Genomic DNA, 20,539 nt, shown 5'->3' with positions numbered 1-20,539 from the left:
GCTCACCAATATTATTATGGCTTAGAGCAGGGGTCTCCAAATCTTCTAAACAAAGGGCCCGTTTACTGTCCTTTAGACTTTAGGGGGGCTGGACTATGGCCATTGGGAGTCAATAAGGTCCCAACATCAGTGGAAAAAATGCCCCATATTTGGTGTCAGTGGAAAGAACAGTGCCCTATCATTTGTGTCATTGGAAGGGATTGTTTCCCATAATTGGTTTCAGGTGGTGGTGGTGGTGGGGGGGATAATGACCCATTGTTGGTGTTTTGAGAGAAATTGTTCCCCGTCATTGGTGTCAGCAGGGGGAATAATGGCGCATTGTTGGTATCAGTGGATGAAATAGTGCCCCAAGGGCCGGATAAAAGCAAGTAAAGGGCTGCAGTTTGGAGATCACTGCCTTAGAGTAAACCTTAGAGCCTGTTCACACCAGTTAACATTGCTTTACAATGTGAGTTGTGGTTAGGGGCAGACTGACCATTCAAGCACTCGGGCACTGCCCGAGGGCCCGGGGTCAGTAGGGGGCCCCATGAGATGCCCCTGGTACCTTTCATTGGCTTTTTCATATGCTTTTTTGGGTGTGGGCGAGGACACAGGGGCCCCATGATCCCCTATTGCCCGGGGGCCCCATGAGTTGTCAGTCTGCCCCTGGTTGTGGTGTACTGTAGTGAGATGTAGCACAGATGCACACAATAGATGTTTTGTAGTACATTTCAAAATGAATGGCGCCACAAGGCATTGCACCTTGCTTGGAGGGTTAACATGCACTGTAGTAATGTGCATGTTTTACTTAGCTTCAGGAAAGCTCCCGATCTCTGCTTGCGATCGGGAGCTTTCTGATCATATGAGGTTTTACCCCCCTCCTAAAAGAATGCTTTCAAAAATATATATTTTAATTGTTTATTTTGTATTAATTTACAAAATGCAAAGTGTCCAAACAGAAAAAAAAATTTGGCTTCAAACCAGCACCAATTCTTCTAGGTACCCTTGTGCACACAATTTTTTAAGGAACTCGGCAGGTAGGTTGTTCCAAACATTTTGGAGAACTAACCACAGATCTTCTGTAGACGTAGGTTGCCTGAAATCCTTCTGTCTCTTCATATAATCCCAGACAGCCTCCATGATGTTGAGATCAGGGCTCTGTGGGGGCCAAACCATCACTTGCTGGACTCCTTGTTCTTCTTTACACATAGTCCTTAATGAAATTGACTGTGTGTTTGGAGTCTTTGTCCTGTTACAGAATAAATGTAGGGCCAATCACACACCTCCCTGATGGTATGGCATGATGGATAAGTATCTGCCTGCATTGAGGAAATGTTAGAAATGTTATACACAGATTTTAAAGGGAGTGCTGATTGTCACTTTACACAAGTTGCTAGCAGACTTCAGGAAACGTTCAACAAGTAGTGTACCTACAGGGCTATCAAATTGGAAGCAACATAGGGTTGCTACCTTATCCCTTTAAAACCAAACACATATACATTTCATAGGTTCAGGTTCTAAGGCTAACTGAATGCAGATAAGGCACAAAGTGAGTTTAATTACCACCGTAATCAGCCACAGAACTTGTGCAATTAATATGTGTTTGGTTTTAAAGAGATGATATGGCAACCCTAAAGTAGCAGTTGGTCCATGCAGCGTCCCAATTGAAATGAATGGGACTGCATGGAACACATGACTATCTCTGTCTGGGCAAACGCAGCTCTAGCACCGGATTACATTGTAGTAAGTCTGTGAACAAGACCTTAGAGCAGTAGTTCTCAACCTTCCTAATGCCACGACCCTTTATTTATTTCAGGCACTTATATATCGCCATCAATTTACACAGCGCTTTACATACATATTGTACATTCACATCAGTCCTTAACCCTCAAGGGGTGTACAATCTAAGGTCCCTAACTCACATTCATACATACAGATACATATTAGGGCCAATTTAGACAGGATCCAATTAACCTACCAGCATGTCTTTGGAGTGTGGGAGGAAACTCCAGGCAGGTGGTGCCGTGGCTGGGATTCGAACCAATGACCCTAGTACTGCCAGGCGGAAGTGCTAACCATTTAGCCACTGTGCTGCCCACAGTTCCTCATGTTGTGGTGACCCTCAACCGTAAAATTATTTTCGTTACTACTTTATAACTGTAATTTTGCTAATACTATTAGGAATTGTAATGTAAATATCTGATATGCAGGATGTATTTTCATTGTTACAAATTGAACATAATTAAAGCATGTATCAGTGGGAGGAATAGTGTCCCATCATTGGTATCAGTGGGAGGAATAGTGCCCCATCATTGGTATCAGTGGGAGGAATAGTGCCCCATCATTGGTATTAGTGGGAGGAATAGTGCCCCATCATTGGTATCAGTGGGAGGAATAGTGCCCCATCATTGGTATCAGTGGGAGGAATAGTGCCCCATCATTGGTATCAGTGGGAGGAATAGTGCCCCATCATTGGTGTCGGTTGTGGGGGGGGGAATAGTGCCCCATCATTGATGTCAGTGTTGGGGGGGAATAGTGCCCCATCATTGGTGTCAGTGAGGGGAGGAATAGTGCCTCATTGTTAGTGTCAGTGGGGGGGGAATAGTGCCCCATAGTTGGTGCCAGTGGGGGGAGGAATAGTGCCCAATCGTTGGTGTCAGTGGGGGAGGAATAGTGCCGCATCGTTGGTGTCAGTGGGGGGGAAATAGTGCCCCATCTTTGATATTAGTGACACCAATGATGGGGCACTATTCCTCCCACTGATACCAATGATACTTACCTTGCTGACCCCTGCTCCAGCCTGGGCTCGCTCCCTCCCATCTACAGCCAGCATACCTGGCTGCAGCAGCACCATCTGCACGGTACAGACACTTACCGGTCAGCTGTCTTCCTTCTCCGGTCACTCTCCTCCTCTTCACTCACTCCGGCAGCTCCCTCACTTGATCTTCTTTGATCTTCGTGCTGCCGCTCCTCCTCTCCAAGCTCCACCTCCTCACTGGTGATTGGCCACCTGTGTGCCTCTCCTGAGCTACAGTTCCGGCAGCCAATCACCGGCGAGGAGGTGGGGCTGTTGAGTGTTCCTGGGGGTGAGGCCAGATGACAGGGACGGCATGTCATTCTGCCCACACATCGTGGTCTGGGGAAATGAAGACACGGGACCCGCCTGGAGACGGATAGAGGAGCGGTATCTCGGTTCCTAAGACCATCGGAAATATGTGTTTTCCGATGGTCTTAAGCGACCCCTGTGAAAGGGTCATTTGACCCCCAAAGGGGTCACGACCCACAAGTTGATAACCGCTGCCTTAGAGACCATACAAAACAACCATCCATATCCATACAAACTATGTGGGCCAAGCACAGGGCCGTGGATAAGGGGGTACCACTGGTCCTCCTGGCCCAGACCAGCAGGGGGGCCCAGGCAGCTGGGTGAATCGGATGTGGGTAGGGAGGGTGATCGGCACATTGGGGGGAGGGGGGCATTTACTGGAACTGATCCTCTGTATGTCTCTCTTTGCAGCACCTCCCAGAGCACCATACATTTCCCCATGCTGCCCAAGCCCCCCCACAATGCTGCTGGCTTTTCTCCTCTCCTTCCCCGCTGCAAACACACTATAGGATCCTTAGGATGAATATGTCACATTTATCAAGCCCTTCCTTTCCTGAAAGAATACAATGAGTGGTTTGTACTGATCACTCATTGTGTTCAATCATAACTGAAGCTTAGTAAACAGTGTTTATTTGGGGGCCCTGTCACAATGGCTGTAGGGGACCCCTTGGTTTCTCACAGCAGCCCTGGCCATGCAGTTTCAGCAACTATAAAGATTGGGGGATGTTTTGCAAACTTTCAAGGGTTTAATATGCATGTGAAAAATAGCAGAAGTGGTTTGGTCCCCCCAGGTGCAAAATGGATAGCAGTATCAGGCAGTGACAGGGTTAAGGAGTAGAAACCGAAATGATTATCTTTGTAAATCGACCCCACTGTGCTTAATTAAAAGTTTCCTCTAAAGGAATTTCTTTATACTGCCTTATTTGTGCATAATGATATGTATGGAAATTCTAGCAACGAAGACTCACTCTCAGTCCTTGGAGATGCTCAAATTAACTCACAGTTCAGAGTCTCGCCCAGAATTAGTTTCTCGCCGTATTGCAGCTAATTGGAGAATAATTAGAGGACCAGTTAGGGACTGGGTCAGGATAACTCAGAGAGAGGAAAGTCAGTGAATGGAATAGCAGGGGGGTTTAAGGGATTAACTTGTAACTAGCACTAAGACCACTAAAAGAGATTAAAGAAAACTATGTAAGTTATTTGTAAAGTCCATAACAACTTCATAGATACCAACTTCTTGGACTTTCATTCTGTTTCACAGAAAGGGGTAACATGATGTTAAAAAGGGTCTCTAACTGTCCTTTGGAGTTGCCACCTCATCCCTTTAAACCCAAACACATATTAATGACACAGATTCTGTGGCTGATTAAGGTGCTAATTAAACTCATTTTGTGCCTTATCTGCATTAAATTAGCCACAGAACCTGTGTCATTAATATGTGTCCGGGTTTAACACCCCATTCACATCAAGCCCGACTTTGAAATCGTGCGACTAACAGTGAAGTTGCACGATTTCAAAGTCAGGGGACATGCCGATTTCAGGTGCAAGTTGCAAGACATCTGACACAGATGTCTATGCAAATCGCACCAAATGTACTACTTTAGAAATCAATGCTGTTCTGACCACTGTAATTGAGGACAATAGGGTGCGACTTGGCATGCGATTTGAAAGTCGCATGCCAAGTCGCACCCAGTGTGACCAGGGTCTTAATGGGTGAGGTGGCAACCCTACTGTCCTTATGTGTAACGAAATACCAAGTCTTGCCAGTCTTTCAAGGCTAGGGTGAAATCTAGTATTACAGAAATGAATGACGTGTTTTACGCAATGTCAACGCTCTAGCAGACAGCCAGAGGAGCTAGGATGTACAGTGAAGGAAATGCGTATTTGATCCCCTGCTGATTTTGAATGTTTGCCCACTCACAAAGAAATGATCGGTCTAAAAATCGAATGGTATGTGTATTGTAACACCGAGAGACAGAATAGCAACAAATATGCACTGATTTGCATGTTCATGAGGGAAATAAGAATTTGATCCCCTATCATTCAGCAGGATTTCTGGCTACCAGGTGTCTTTCATACAGGTAACAAACTGAGATTAGAAGCAGTCTCTTAAAGGGAGTGTTGCTAATCTCATTTTGTTACTTGTATAAAAGACACCTATCCACAGGAGCAATCAAACAATCAGATTCCAAACTCTCCACCATGGCAAAGACCAAAGAGCTGTCCAAGGATGTCAGGGACAAGATTGTAGACCTTCACAAGGCTGGACTTGGCTACCAAACTATCGCCAAGCAGCTTGGCGAGAAGGTGACAACAGTTGGTGCAATCATTCGCAAATGGAAGAAACACAAAACAACTGCCAGTCTCCCTAGTTCAAGGTGCACCATGCAGGATTTCACCTCGTGGAGTGTCAATGATCATGATAACAGTGAGGAATCATCCCAGAACTACACGTCGTAAGGATCTTGTCAATGATCTCCAGGCAGCTGGGACCACAGTCACCAAGAAAACTATTGGTAACACACTACACTGACAATGATGCAGAGGAGGACTGGTTGAAAGTGTTGTGGTCAGATGAGACCAAAATTGAGCTCTTTGGCATCAACTCAACTCGCCGTGTTTGAAAGAGTAGAAGGAATGTTGCCTATGACCTCAAGAACACCATCCCAACTGTCAAACGTGGTGGAAACATTCTGCTTTGGGGGTGTTTTTCTGCTAAGGGGACAGGACAACTGCACCGCATCAAAGGGACGATGGATGAGGCAATGTACTGTCAAATCTTGGGTAAGAACCTTCTTCCCTCAGCCAGGGCATTGAAAATGGTCATGGATGGGTGTTCCAGCATGACAATGACCCAAAACACAGCCAAGGCAACAAAGGAGTGGCTCAAGAAGAAGCACATTAAGGTCCTGGAGTGGCCTAGCCAGTTTCCAGACCTTAATCTGATTGAAAATCTGTGGAGGGAGCTGAAAGTTCAAGTTGCCAAATGTCAGCCACCAAACCTTAATGACTTGGAAAGGATCTGCCAAGAGGAGTTGGCTGAAATCCCTCCTGAGATGTGTGCAAACCTGGTGGCCAACTACAGGAAACGTCTGACCTCTGTGATTGCCAACAAGGGATTTGCCACCAAGTACTAAGTCATGTTTTGTGAAGGGGATCAAATACATATTTCTCTCATAAACATGCAAATCAGTGCATAATTTGTTAAACATGCATGTCTTTTGAATTTTTTTGTTACTATTCTGTCTAATACAATACACCTACCATTCAATTTTTAGACTGATCATTTCTTTGTGAGTGGGCAAACCTTCAATCAGCAGAGGATCAAATACTTATTTCCTTCACTGTACGTATTGCAGACTATAGTGAAGGTAGGACGTTGTAATAGGTTGCATGTCTTGCATCCTTTTAGAGCCACAAACTCTGTTAAGGCTCATTCCTATTTTGGAGCATTTTGGTCCTTCTCATTTGTTGTTGAAGTGCTTCTCTGGGCAAACTTATGCAGGCCATAGATGGGGAGAAAAACTGCAGATTTTTCTTTTAAAAAACGAAAAATCGGTTGTTCAAGTGGCCGACGTTACCATCAATGGTAAAAAAAATTGGCCGATTTTCTACCCGTCTAGAGCCGGCAAAAAGTGTCCCTGCAGAGAGCTCTGCTATTTCTTTGACAGTTCTCTGACAGTTCCTTGACATTTATAGAAGTTGCAACAATGTATCTATTTGTTTCCATTTAGGATACAGATGTTTTTATTCGGAAACAAATAGATACAATGTTTCAACCGCTGTAAATGTCAAGGAACTGTCAGAGAACTGTCAGAAATAGCGGAGCTCTCTGCAGAGACACTTTTTGCTGGACTGGAATTCTTCTTATTTTCATCCTACTTCTTCTTCTTCTTCTTCATCCTCATCCTCTTCTTCTTCTTCTTCTTCTTCATCCTCATCCTCACCCTCTTCTTCTTCTTCTTCTTCTTCATCCTCATCCTCTTCTTCATCCTCATCCTCTTCTTCTTCTTCTTCATCCTCATCCTCTTCTTCTTCTTCATCCTCATCCTTTTCTTCTTCTTCTTCTTCTTCTTCATCCTCATCCTCTTCTTCATCCTCATCCTCTTCTTCTTCTTCTTCATCCTCATCCTCTTCTTCTTCTTCTTCCTCATCCTCTTCTTCTTCTTCTTCTTCTTCTTCTTCTTCTTCATCCTCATCCTCTTCTTCATCCTCATCCTCTTCTTCTTCTTCTTCTTCTTCTTCATCCTCATCCTCATCCTCTTCTTCTTCTTCTTCTTCATCCTCATCCTCTTCTTCTTCTTCATCCTCATCCTCTTCTTCATCCTCATCCTCTTCTTCTTCATCCTCATCCTCTTCTTCATCCTCATCCTCTTCTTCATCCTCATCCTCTTCTTCTTCATCATCATCATCCTCATCCTCTTCTTCTTCTTCTTCATCCTCATCCTCTTCTTCATCTTCTTCTTCATCCTCATCCTCTTCTTCTTCCTCATCCTCTTCTTCTTCCTCATCCTCATCCTCTTCTTCCTCATCCTCATCCTCTTCTTCATCATCATCCTCATCCTCTTCTTCTTCTTCATCCTCATCCTCTTCTTCTTCATCCTCATCCTCTTCTTCTTCTTCATCCTCATCCTCTTCTTCTTCTTCATCCTCTTCTTCTTCCTCTTCTTCTTCTTCATCCTCTTCTTCATCGTCTTCCTCTTCTTCTTTTTCTTCTTTTTGTCTTCCTCTTGCAGGTCACTGCTCATGCGCAGATTTTTTATCGGTAAAAAATCGGCCAATTTGCCCACTAATTGCCGCGAAAATCGGCCGATCGGCAAAATCGGCCGATTTTTTTCCAACTTTACCGAAAAAAAAAAACCCGCCAAAATACCGAAAAACGGCCGACCAAATCGCCCACTAACGATCCGAAAATCGGCCGATTTTATTTTCGGCCGAAAAATCGGCCGATTTTCGACCCATCTATGGCCTGCATTAGTTTGCCTCCCATTCTTTACCCCCCCCCTAACTCCTTCAGTACTTTTTCTTTAACCACTTCCCCACTGCCCTATAGTAGAAGTACTGCTATAGGGTGGCAGGGCAGCGCAGCGAAAAAGCACATATATATATATATGTGATTTGCATTTCCAGGTAGGGAGCATGCGTGCACGCCACCCTACTCGCACTGCCATTGGCGGCTAGGCATGTCAATCACCAGGTCCCGGCTGAAGATTCCTTGCTGGCACTCGGAAATCACGGTGAAAAGCTGGCAGGCTTGAGTCCAGTTTGTAAACAACACAGGTCTCTCTCCTGCCTGCAAGGACATGCTCCCTGATAAAACACACACAGCACACAGTTAACCCTTTGATCACCCAAATGTTAACTACTTCCTGCCCAGTGTCATCAGTACAGTGTCAGTGCTTTTTATTAGTGTCACTGGGGATGTTAGTGGCCGTTAGTCAGTTCCCATCCAGTATCAGAATGCCCGCCGCAGTCCCGTGGTCCAACTATAAGTCACTGATCAGCGCTATTACTAGTATATAAAGAAAAATTCCAGTATCTATACCGCCATTTGTAAATGCTATAACTTTCACGTAAACCAATTAATTTACACATATTGGGATTTTTTTTTTTTTTAGCAAAGATGTAGCAGAGTACATTTTGGCCTAAATTTATGACACAATTTGATTTTTTAAAACTTTTTTATTGGGCATGTTTAATAGCAAATATATATATATTTTTTTCTTCAAAATTGTCAGTCTTTTTTTGTTTATAGCACAAAAAAAAAAAAACAGAGGTGATCAAATACCACCGAAAGAAAGCTCTATTTGTGGGAAAAAAGGACATAAATCTAATTTGGGTGCAGCATTGCATGACCGCGTAATTGTCAGTTAAAGTAATGCAGGACCGTATTGCAAAAAAATGGCCTGGTCAGGAAGGGGAGTAAATTCTCTGGAAACCCCTTTTTTTATCACCTATGTCCAGCGTTATGTGACTTTCCTGGCATCTCCTCCAGGAGTGGCTTTTGACACGTGGACACTAAAGAAGGCACTTTCCACTCTGCTGGGGGGAAGAGAGAAGAGTAGGGGCCCTTTGTGTCATTTAAGCAAGGCTTGTTATCAGCGGGAATGCGGCAGAACGCAGTTACTGCACCTCCAGCACTGAATGTATGTAATGGCAAGGGGTGGTGGGGTGTACTGCAGCGTCCATTGATGCTGGCTGCTGGGGGATATATTGTCCCTTCGGGGATCTATTTTTGTGGGGAGGGGGGTGTCTATTGATGCTGGCAAGATCTATTGTTGATCATGGGGGATCTATTGTTGCTAGGGGGATCTTGTGTTGCTGTGGGGGTCAGCTATTGCTGGGAGGGATCCAGGGGTGTCCCTAGGGTTGATGTCACCCGGTGTGATAACACTTGGTGACACCCCCTCCGACGATCCCCGCAGAATGGATCGAATCTGCGGATTGAGCATAATGGATCGGAGTCTGATCCATTATCTTCCCCAATACGCAGATCCGATCCATCCTGCGGGGATCGTCGACATGCAACCTATACAGGGTGACACTTGACCCGCTCCAGGAAAAGGTAAGTTGTAAAGCAAGCCGGCGATCCATGCAGGATGGTTCTGATCTGTGGATTGGGGAGGATAATGGATCGGACTCCGATCCATTATGCTCAGTCCGCAGATCCTATCCATCCTGCGGGGATCTTCAGCTTGCTTTACAACTTACCTTTTCGTGGAGCGGGTCCGGTGTCACCCTGTGCTGTAGGCGCACACCCCCCGCACCTGCCTACGGATGCCCCTGGAGGGATCTACTGTTGAGGGAGGAGTCTATCATTGCTAGCTGCTGGAGGGTCTGTTGATGCTGCCAGGGGACTATTGCTGCTGGGGGGCTATTTTATTGCAGGTGGTCCATTGTTGCTGGGGGAGTCTATTGATGCTGGCTGCAGAGGAAAATTTTACTGCTTTTCTTGTTATTATTACAAATTCCTCTAAAAGGGTGTTACGGGGAGGTAGGTAAGGGGTGTAACGCAGGGACAGTGAGAGACAGAGACAAGGGGTGACTTGGAAAGGCCGAGTTCCTGCACCTATTCTCTGAGAAAAAGCCCTGGATTTAGGTAATCAAAGGGGGCTTCTTTTAAATTAGGTCTAGACATATACAGAACCAGAAAATGTGTTTTGTTTTTCGATTCGCTATTTAAATAATTTATTTTAGTTAATTTCATTAAATTCATTTAATTCGTTTTCGGAATTCGTTTAACTTCATTTCCTTTATTCGTTTTCGAAAAAGTATCGAATTTGCATTAGAATTAGAATTTGTTCTATTAGATTTTTGGAAGACGGTTATATTCTTTCTACTCTATTCTTTTCTATTGTTTTTTCTATTATATTTTATTCTATTATTTGATTGTCTATTCTATTCTTTTCTATTCTATTCCTTTATTTACTATTTTATTCTATTCTTCTAATTTCTATTCTATTATGTTCTGTTTTACTGTATTCTTTTCTATTCTGTTTTATTCTATTCTATTCTTTTTGAATAGGCAGCTTTTCAGGAAGGCAGATATATTGTATTCTATTCTATTTTTTCCATTCTGTTCTATTCTTTTCTATTTTATTCTATTCTTTTATATTCTGTTCAATTGCTGTTCTTTTATTTTCTATTTAATTCTAATCTGTTTTACTTTATTTTTTTAAATTCTATTCTGTTATATTCTATTCTATTTAACTCTATGTTTTTCTGTCCTGTTCTATTCTATTCTGTTTTAGTCTGTTCTAGTCTATGCTGTTCTATTCTATTCTGTGTTCTTCTATGCTATTCTTTTCAAAATTTGAATTTCGGAAGATGGCTATATTCATTCTATTTTATTCTATTCTGTTTTTCTATTCTATACCTTTATTTTCTATTCTGTTATTATTCTATTATTATTATATTATTTTATATTCTATTCTGTTCTTCTTTATTCTATTTTGTTTTATTCAACTATTTTTTACATTCAAATTTCTGAAGACGGCTATATTCTAATACTATTACACACAGTCTTTGAACGATGTTTATATTTTGACTTTGTTTTCAAATTGAAGTTTGAATTTGATTCGAATTTTGTCCGAAATTTTGTTTCGCTATTTCGAATTCTTTTAAATTCTTTTGCATTCAAATTCTGATACATCCGAATTTCTGAATAGCGAAAAATTTGTCTGAATTTCATTTCGGAATTAAATGAACCGCACTTGTTTAATTAGGACTTGTTAAAACTAACACAGCAATTAGCTGAGGTTGTGCTAAAGAGTGAGAGAGAAAATGGCTGGAGAGCAGCTCTAAAATGCAGGAATACCAGATCCTACATGTGGTCCAATGCAATCAATTATAAATTAATTTTTTGGTCAGGCTATGAACAACCAAATTTTACTTATCAAGTAAACAAGCAGTAAATGAGCTTTAAAACCCTTATTGACTTGTGTGATTGCAGGCATTGTGGAGATATTCATCCTCAAAGTTCACAACAGAAACAATTTGTTCTCTCAGCAGCTCACCACAATGTAGACCCCCCCCCCCCTTCCAGTCTAATCTTTAGGGTGCATTTACACCAGATGCAGTCAGGTGCATTTTTAAATGTAGTACAAATGAATACATGAATTCAAGAAAAATGAATACATTTCAGTGAGCCTAGTTTACACCATTGCAGTGTTTTCATGGGCGTTTAGGAAAAGTACAGCATGCTGAATTTACCTGCACCAGAATACACTGTAAGCACTGCAAATACACACGAATGCATGTAAATGCTATTTGTTTTTAATTTTTAAAAATGATTCTAAAAAAGAACTGCAAATGCACTGAAAACTCATGAAAATTTACTGAAAACACACATGTAAGTGCACTTACAGAATTGCACAGTGAAAGCAAGAAATGTGGTGTAAACAAGCGCTAAATGTAAACACAACAGCATGTGCACTAGGAAGGGAAGCCAAGCTTTTGAGAGGAAACTTCTTCAGTGTTTCTGCTGTGAAATTTTCTGGATGAATTACTCCACAATGCCTGCAGCTAATGAGGCCAGTGAGGACTTGTTTTAAAGCTCTCTACAGCTTGTTACTAATTTGTAAACACTTGAACTCATAACCTTGCTGTAGGTTCGCTTTATATTTGTAAGCAGAATAATTTTCATAGTTCAGTCTATCCTAATGGCAAACCAACATCATCTGCTACAAAAACATCAGGGCAGGGATATTTCACACCCAGTTCTTCAAATAGCTGGAGATTTTTAACTTCTTGGGATTTTCTTTTCTTTTACACTCATTCATATATCTTCTGATTAATAATTTATCTTCTAACTGAATTCCACCCAAAAGTGTTGTACTGATAGAAGGTGTTCTGGAAATTTTAAAAAGTGGCACAAGATTTCCTGAACAGAATGGTATCTCAAAGACTTTTCTTCTAAAGATTTAAGATAGCCAATGACCTTTCATGAAGTGGGTCTGCAGTCACCAATACAATACATACAATAATAAGGTGCAACAATAAAAACTTTATTCAATAAAAAAATCAGTACATTTAAAATAGGTGTAAACCCAATCACTAAAATATCACATGAGGTTAATAATGTTTATACAATTTTAAAAACCATTTTCAATTTTTATTAAATGTACACTAAAATAATATTGGCGATCCTTCCATGAAGGTCCTTGTTTGGCTTCTCCTGTTTAAGATTACATTTGCACAAGCAACTAGCACCAGTGAGAAGGGCAGCGGCAGGTATTTGGCATCTGTGAATGGATAGCACTTTAATGACAGGTTGGCAATGCAGGGTGCAACCACTCCAAACTTTCAAGCTTCATGGGCTGACTGGGATATTGGAAATCCTTTTCACACACACTATCTTCATTTGCTGCTTAACATCTCCCACACACTTTCAGATGCCATTGTAATGTAGTGCTACCCCCATAGGAGCTGCTGCTGAGGAAGCCACATGATGTGACATAACGCATAGGGTGGGCCGATGACGTCAAGCCGCTAAACCGGACGTTTACGAGCTGCCATCTTGGAAATTCCTGAACACTTTAAAAATACATTATAACAAGGTTTTTTTTACTGTGATGTCACATCAGGACACTTTTGAATGTGAGTGCACTTTGTTTTTTCAATAAATCACACTATATTTTTATACTACACTATGGTAAGCATTTCTGTTTACATATGCGGAGGATTTGTGGGATAAAGAGGAGATGGAAGTGGAACCATCCATACAGTATACCTACCCGGGTTAAAAGGAAAAGGCGGTATTTGACCTATGCAATTTGGGTCATAAAAGGAGGTGAGAGCATATATGTATGTCTCTGGTGGAGGAGCACCTATAGGAATATATGTGGATATAAGCAATAAAGAGCACCTGTTTTGTGAACAAATTATGAAGGCACAGATCAAGCACACATTATGGACTTTTAAAGTTGTATTCAATGTATTCACCATTGTTGCATAATCACATGGTTTGGATGCTTTAATTCATATATGAGGTTATAGAGATATATGCGCGGCACTATTATATGACATATCTTTTGTGTGTGGAAACGCATGTAAGTGTCAGCAGCACTGGTAAACACAGGAATTTGAGGAGTTATTTGTACACTATCTGATTTCTGGTTGAGCTTTAGGTGAAGTCCTTGCTGGAGCAAATTAAAGACGTCTCTTTCGCAGTAACAGTAACTTCAGGTTAGAGCAAAGTCCCATGCAGCAAAGAGTAACTAGACAGAGCTCTTCAGAACACCAGCCAGTATCCGCTTTTTAAAGATCCACGCTGACTATAAAGCACCAGAGGTGTAGCCAAGTACACAGATTCCCCAAGATCACTCAGTGTCTGTACTCACAAGGCCCAAGGACAGAATGGTAGCCCACTTCCAAACTTCCAGATGATGCCCTTCTGTGATACCAGACAGCTCCCCTCAGTCAGCATACTGAAGACCCAGGATCACTCTCTCTCCTACTTCAGGCTCTCAGGTCACCCACCTGAGGCTACACGGCATCAGGTGCCAGGGGAGGCAGAGTGCACTCCCCTGTTCTGGAAAGACACAGGGGTCAGTATGCCCAAATAATAAATACCTTCTCTCAGCATTCCTCAGGGCTGCATTCCTTGTGATTGGCTGGAGTGGCATTAATATTCATGCAATCTTCTGCATCCGTTTCACCTATACATCCAGAACCTTCTTAGGTTGCTTGAATACAGAGGCAAACAGAGGCAGTTCTAGAAGCACTTGAACACACTGAACAGCCACTACTAAACAATTGCAGCTCTCTCTGTTAAGCTATAGTATCCTAACTCTACAAATCCTAGCACCTATCTTGGAGGGTGCTGCAGTAACAAGATAAGCAATTCACTTTACCTGTAATAGTAATAATGGTATGGCTGACCAATATAATGCCACCATTTGATTTATGAAGGTCTAAATTTCCTTCCAAAATGTTTGGTCTAATGCTATCTCCCACCATATAATCAAAAGGGATCCCCTGCTTTCACACCCCTATAAATATCTGGGGCAGCAATCTGAATGGAAAGTGTGTATTCTGACCAATATGAAGTACTTTTATATGTGATCATTTAACCTTGACATTCCTAGAGACCTTCGTTTGGGCTCAGAATACTTTAGACTATGTGTCCAGGGGTATCAGGGATCCGAGATCGGATTTTCACACCAGTAATATATATATAGGGACCTGAAATCAGATTTTCACACTACATAAATATATATATATTGTAACGGAACCGACCCAGTCTGCACTTGGGTACTTCCGTTATAATACCGCTTCCCCGTCCGAACAATGACAACAGACACCACAGCAGACCATACAAGACTAGATGACACCAGTCTGTCTGAACATGGAACTCTTTATTTGAAACTCAAACTGGCTTTTTATACACTCAAGGGACAGTCCCCCCTCCCTGCATAATGACACAGGGCGGGGCAATCTACATTTAGTAACAAGAGACACACAGGTATTCAAACTTCACACCAGCAGACAGTCCCATCAGGAGGGCTGCTGGAGACACCCCCCACTAAGCTAATACACATAAACACATACATCCCATAATAGTTTGCTCCCAAGCAAGACACACAATAGAACAATGGGATGCAACCATATGGCATTAAACAATCAACAACCCCCCACCCCAATATTAGGGCAGATCACCCTGTACCCCTAACAGGCACAGGGTGACTTACACATAATAGGGATATGGGGAGCTGAGACAGGGGTCTCTCCACCTCTCTAAAGTGAGCTTGGTCCCAGGGGACCCCCACCCAAATTGACTCCCGTCACTTGGGGTTTTATGGGGGCAGATGTATAAAGGTGCTTTATCTGTATATATCCTTGTGCTCAGAAAAGGGAGCTTTTGTATTAAAGAGAATGGGAAACACATCTCTAGTATTTTGCTCAGGCGACAGAACCAGCTTGGAATTTCTATCTACTTTTCCAACGCACAATCCTTATTACTTTAAAACGTATATTCTTAATAATAATGGCTGCTAAACATCATGAGCACTCAGCAGTTCCTGTGACCATTTATTTCAATATAATACAACTCTTGCAATTTCTTTCTTTGGTGATTATAAAAAAACCAATTAGTCAGACATGATACAAATGGGAGCTGATTTCCCCAGTTACGCAATATCCTTTACATTATGCTGTCCAGACATCTGTGCTTTTTATGAAAAAAAAAATGTATTCTGAAGGCCCCTAATTAAACCATCTTGCACATGATGCATTTTTCATTAGCATCAGCATTGTGGCATGGTTGGAGTTCCTTCTGTCTGACTTAAAGCAAACCTGTGGCTGAGGCGTTCCCTGAGTGAACACAAGGCCTCCAACTGCTCCGGGGCTTATTAAGCTGGTCACAGATGAGTGCAAAAATTATTCAAAATTTCGACTGAAACGCCCAATCGTTCAACTTTCTAAATGTTAGCGAGCTCACAGTGATTCTTGCAACGCAAAGATTTAAGACAAAAAAAACAAACAGTCATGTTGGAATTTTTTAGTATGAAGAAACAATTTTTAAAGCATGAGTAGCGGAATAGATTGAGAATCACACAATAAACTGTAGTGTACATGAGCACAAGTATTTATCCTGTAATCGATTGACAAAAAAATGTACATTTTATGTTGTGCATGAATGACAATATGTCAACAAGTGAGAGGAAAACAATTTGTATCAATGATGGCGTTATTACACATTCATTCAATAGATCTTTATCAAATGCGAACACATATTCAAATGATTTTCTACTATCTATGGCCAGCTTTATTTTAATAATTTGTTTTTGACTCGATATTTTGGGTATAAAGTTTTTGTTCCAAAAATGTTTTAATCTCAGGCCATTGTTGACATTCTATAGTTAAAATTTATATGATAAACTCTGTACTATTTTGGCAGATTTTATTATCAGTTGTAAACTAAATTGTAATACTGTAATAACAAAGGATTAAATGTTTAGAAACTTGCCTTCTTTATTGTATGATAATGAGAGGAAGCTCAGCCAGGCCCCATTCACACTTGAGCTAAGCATCTATAGTTGTTTTTAATTTTTGTTTTGTTTTTGAGAGTTTGAGCAGAACACCTGCTGCCATTTTTCTGCACCCCAGTTTCTATGTTTTCATGCATATGTAGTATGTACCCCCATAGGAGCCACTGATAGATTTAGACCCTCTGCTCTTTTCTTGACCCTACATGGAGAACTACTCCTGCTGACACCACCAAAATACCTTGGCTGGGGAGTCTTCCAGCAGTTACACAAGAATGATATACACCAACTGTAATAAAAATGATCAGGTTGTATTGGTAGCAATAAAATGGTAAGGCAATGCAAACGTTTAGAGGTTATACGATAGACAGAGTGCATCAACACAGTAACAGTACAGTACAGTGAATACCCTTTAAAATGTGGCCACTTATGGCCTGTAGCACCAAGGGGCATCAACAGTAGCCCTCTGAATAAGCGATATCTCCCCAAGTGAGACGTGTAAGGGGGAACAAGGAAACAAACTGGTTATCTCACTTGTAGGCCTTCAGTCAAGAGAGTCTAGGTTTAAACATAGGGATCTGTTAGGCTGCTTGTAAACCAATATTACTAAAAGGATAAACCCTGAGTGTGAGACAGTCAAAAAATTGGTTCCTCTGCTGGCTTAGTTGGGGCCCTTATGTTGGCATGCAATGCAAGGTGCTGTTCCTATTAAGCTGTGGAATGAACAGGATAGCTCTCTTTGTTGTCCGCACAGATCACTAAAGGAGATGAGGTTGTTGGCACTATTCACTTTAGGATAGGGAATTACATATAGTTATATAGTTAGTTTGGCTGTAAAATGACAAAAGTCCATCTAGTTCAACCATACAAAAAAAATTGTAGGCAAAATTTGCTTTAAGATATAATTTTGTTGGAAAAAGTCACTTTAAAAGAATAGAGTGGATACAGCCACATGGAAAAGATTCTACCAGGCAGGGAGCAAGGAGTTAACTCAGTTCAGCAGCCTGCAGGCAAGGATCACAAAGGCAGATGAGGGATGGCAGTTTGCAACAGTAAAGGGCACTGGACTATTTGTTATTGATAAAGGCCAATGCAGAAGAATGTTTATAACCTTGAAAAGCCTGGCTGGCAACAAACTAACTGTAACTGGATACAATGATGCGTGGGTCAGTCACCCTCTCGCCCTGTTCTTATGTAGCAATCAGACAAGCGATGGGTGTCCTGCGGTGGGGTTCAGGGGCGGACTGACAACTCATGGGGCCCCCGGGCAATAGTGGATCATGGGGCCCCTGTGTCCTTGCCCAAACTCAAAAAAGCCTATGAAAAAGGTATCAGGGGCAGCTCATGGGGCCCCCTACTGACCCCGGCCCTCGGGCAGTGCCCGAGTTTCCAAATGGTCAGTCCGCCCCTGGTGGGGCCCCAACCTTAACTGGAGATGTGGTTATTCCTGAGGCTGGAAGGTCCCCCCAGAACAGCCTTCTTCACGTCATGCTTGGCTTGAGAGTACTCTCCTCAGCTTCCCTGGCTGCCCTGTACACTCCGGCCAAACCCAATCTTGTACAGAACAGGGCGGCTTGGCACGAACTCCCACACACTCTTTCCACTTGTAAAGTCTCCCTCCAACTGCCCCTGTGTCTTCCAGAAAACTAATGCAGCCACCACATCTAAGGCCTCATGTACATTGCTGCTCCTAAACATGAGTTTATGAGGTTTTGGTGTTTTTTTGCCAAAACCCCTGAACTCAACTCAATAAAAGCCTATGTGTCCATGTACACATAGGCTTTTACCAGAGTTTAGGAGCAGCAGAGTTTACGGGCAGGTAAATTTTCTTCTTCTGAATGCAGAATAATCGCGTTTAGGAGAGGAACATTTTGGCCAAAAAATTGCAGCAAAAACACGTCTAAACGCAGTTAAACGCTAGATGCCATGTCAGTGAAGAATACTCTGGCCAATCACATGAATAAACGTCCAAGTGCTAAACATGGTACCGCGTTTACACAGGTTTTTGCCGCTCTTAGCGTTTTTCTGCTACCAGAAGAGTTTAATGACTAGGTGAGTTCATGTGTACATGAGGCCTAAGAATTGGTAAGCTATAATGCATTTTTTTCTTTTTGCACTTAATACCACTTTGATTAAGGTTAAGATTTAGGTTAGGTTCATGCAAATGTAATATTAAATCATACTTTTATTTTGTTTGTGATATTTGACCTTTTATGGGTCCTCTTTGGCTGTCTTGCGTGTGAATTATGTTTGTGCCCAAATGTACTATTCCTGCATGATGTTATTAAAAATAAGGTACTGCTTGTTATCTGAAAAAAACAAACGAAGAGTGCAACCTATAAATAATCAGAAAGTGGCATAAAACGAAAATGGGAGCAAATAAAAACACATCAAAGTATAATAAAACACTATATACAGTATATAGATACCATACAGATGGAGCCAAATATGGTTATAAAAGTGAGGAATTAGGCAATGTTCTGTCAAACAGTCAATGACAGGTGTACAGCCAGCAAAACAAATGTAGTTCTATTCACTTATGGCAGCCTTTCACTGGATTGAAGCTTTGGTCCAGAGGAAGACATGTAAGAAAAGAGAGGAGAAAGGCTCCTCTAAGTGTAAACGGTAAAACTTGATTTATTGCACGTAAAGACAGCAACTTACAGGAGGGTAGGTTAAAAAAGGCACTTCAATGTCCATCAATGGGAATCCGCCACAGTGAACGGCATGGTGTGAAGTTCTTGCTGATGATCTGTCATCTGTCAGTGTCAGGCATAGCGGCCGGCAAGATAGAGGAGGTCTGGCACCGAGGCATGGAATGCACCGTGGAGCGCAGCATGTGCGCGATGATGTCACCGGGTCATAGACATTGAAGTGCCTTTTTTTTAACCTATGCTCCTGTAAGTTGCTGTCTTTATGGGCAATAAAGCAAGTTTTACAGTTTACACTTAGAGAGGCCTTTTTCTCTTTTCTTACTGCTTGGTATCAACCTCTGTGTGTTCAGAAATGGCTTGATAGTCCCAAAATAAGTTCTAAATAGGAAGTATCACCCTATGGCCACCCTAAGGCCCCTTTCACACCTTGACAGTCCGATCGTGTCCACCTGTCAGTTTTTCAGGTGGACCTGATCGGACCATCCATAGCTCTCTGTAGCGGTGGGTATCAGTGGACATGTGTCCACTGACTAGGGTTGCCAACTCATCCCTATAAACCCGAACACATAATAATGACACAGGTTCTGGGGCTAATTTAATGCAGATGAGGCACCAAGAGAGTTTAATCAGTACCTTAATCAGCCACAGAACCTGTGTAACTATTATGTGTTCGGTTTTAAAAGGATGAGTTGGCAACCCTATTGCTGACACCCACCGGCATCTAATCTGATCCTGCCCACTAAAAACGGACAGATGGGGATCATTCCCCATCCATCCGGCAGATCAGATTGGATGACAGTCAGATGGAAACAGAAAGGCAGTCTGTTTCCATCTGACTACCCCATAGAAATCATTTCCGCTCTGCTCTACATAGTGGAGCAGGCACAGACCTGTCATATGCCTGCTCACTGGGGATCAGCGGAGAGATCCCCTTCTGAGTAGGCGGATCCACTTGACGGAGTCCACCCATCTGAAAGGGGCCTTAAAGTGGAGTTCCAGCTGAAAAAAAAATAAATAAAAGTCAGCGGCTACAAAAACTGTAGGTGCTGACTTTTAAAATACAGCCACTTACCTGTCCCTAGGTCCAGCGGTGTCCTCACCACTGCTGGCTTCTCCGGCCGTCTTCTCTCCCTGGTGCCGACATCTGTAGTGTAGGCACCCTGCTGTGACAGCTTGCGGCTTCACAGCCGGGTGCTTACTGCGCATGTGCGCTTTGTGAATGGCCCTGTAGTCTTCTGGGACCTGTCACGTGTCCCAGAAGACTACGGGTAGAGAGGGAGGACAACTTCCGCTTCAGATTGCCTTCAGATTCG

General features: G+C 42.4%; 1 long non-coding RNA gene across 1 annotated transcript; it reads right to left on the bottom strand.

Moving 5' to 3' along the window:
- Positions 1 to 883: 883 nt before the first annotated feature.
- LOC149457942 (uncharacterized) lies at positions 884 to 19,363 on the bottom strand. Its single transcript, XR_016313543.1, has 2 exons — positions 19,237 to 19,363; positions 884 to 1,298 (listed from the first exon to the last, which is right to left on the bottom strand). It is a non-coding gene; the product is annotated as an uncharacterized LOC149457942 (long non-coding RNA).
- Positions 19,364 to 20,539: the final 1,176 nt, after the last annotated feature.

The sequence above is a fragment of the Staurois parvus genome, unplaced genomic scaffold (genome assembly GCF_062004578.1).
Source record: "Staurois parvus isolate SC_StPar_1 unplaced genomic scaffold, SC_StPar_1.0 ptg000299l, whole genome shotgun sequence".
NCBI lineage: Eukaryota > Metazoa > Chordata > Amphibia > Anura > Ranidae > Staurois > Staurois parvus.
Note: the sequence above shows the minus strand (reverse complement) of the source record. Positions and strands in the feature narration are given on the sequence as shown.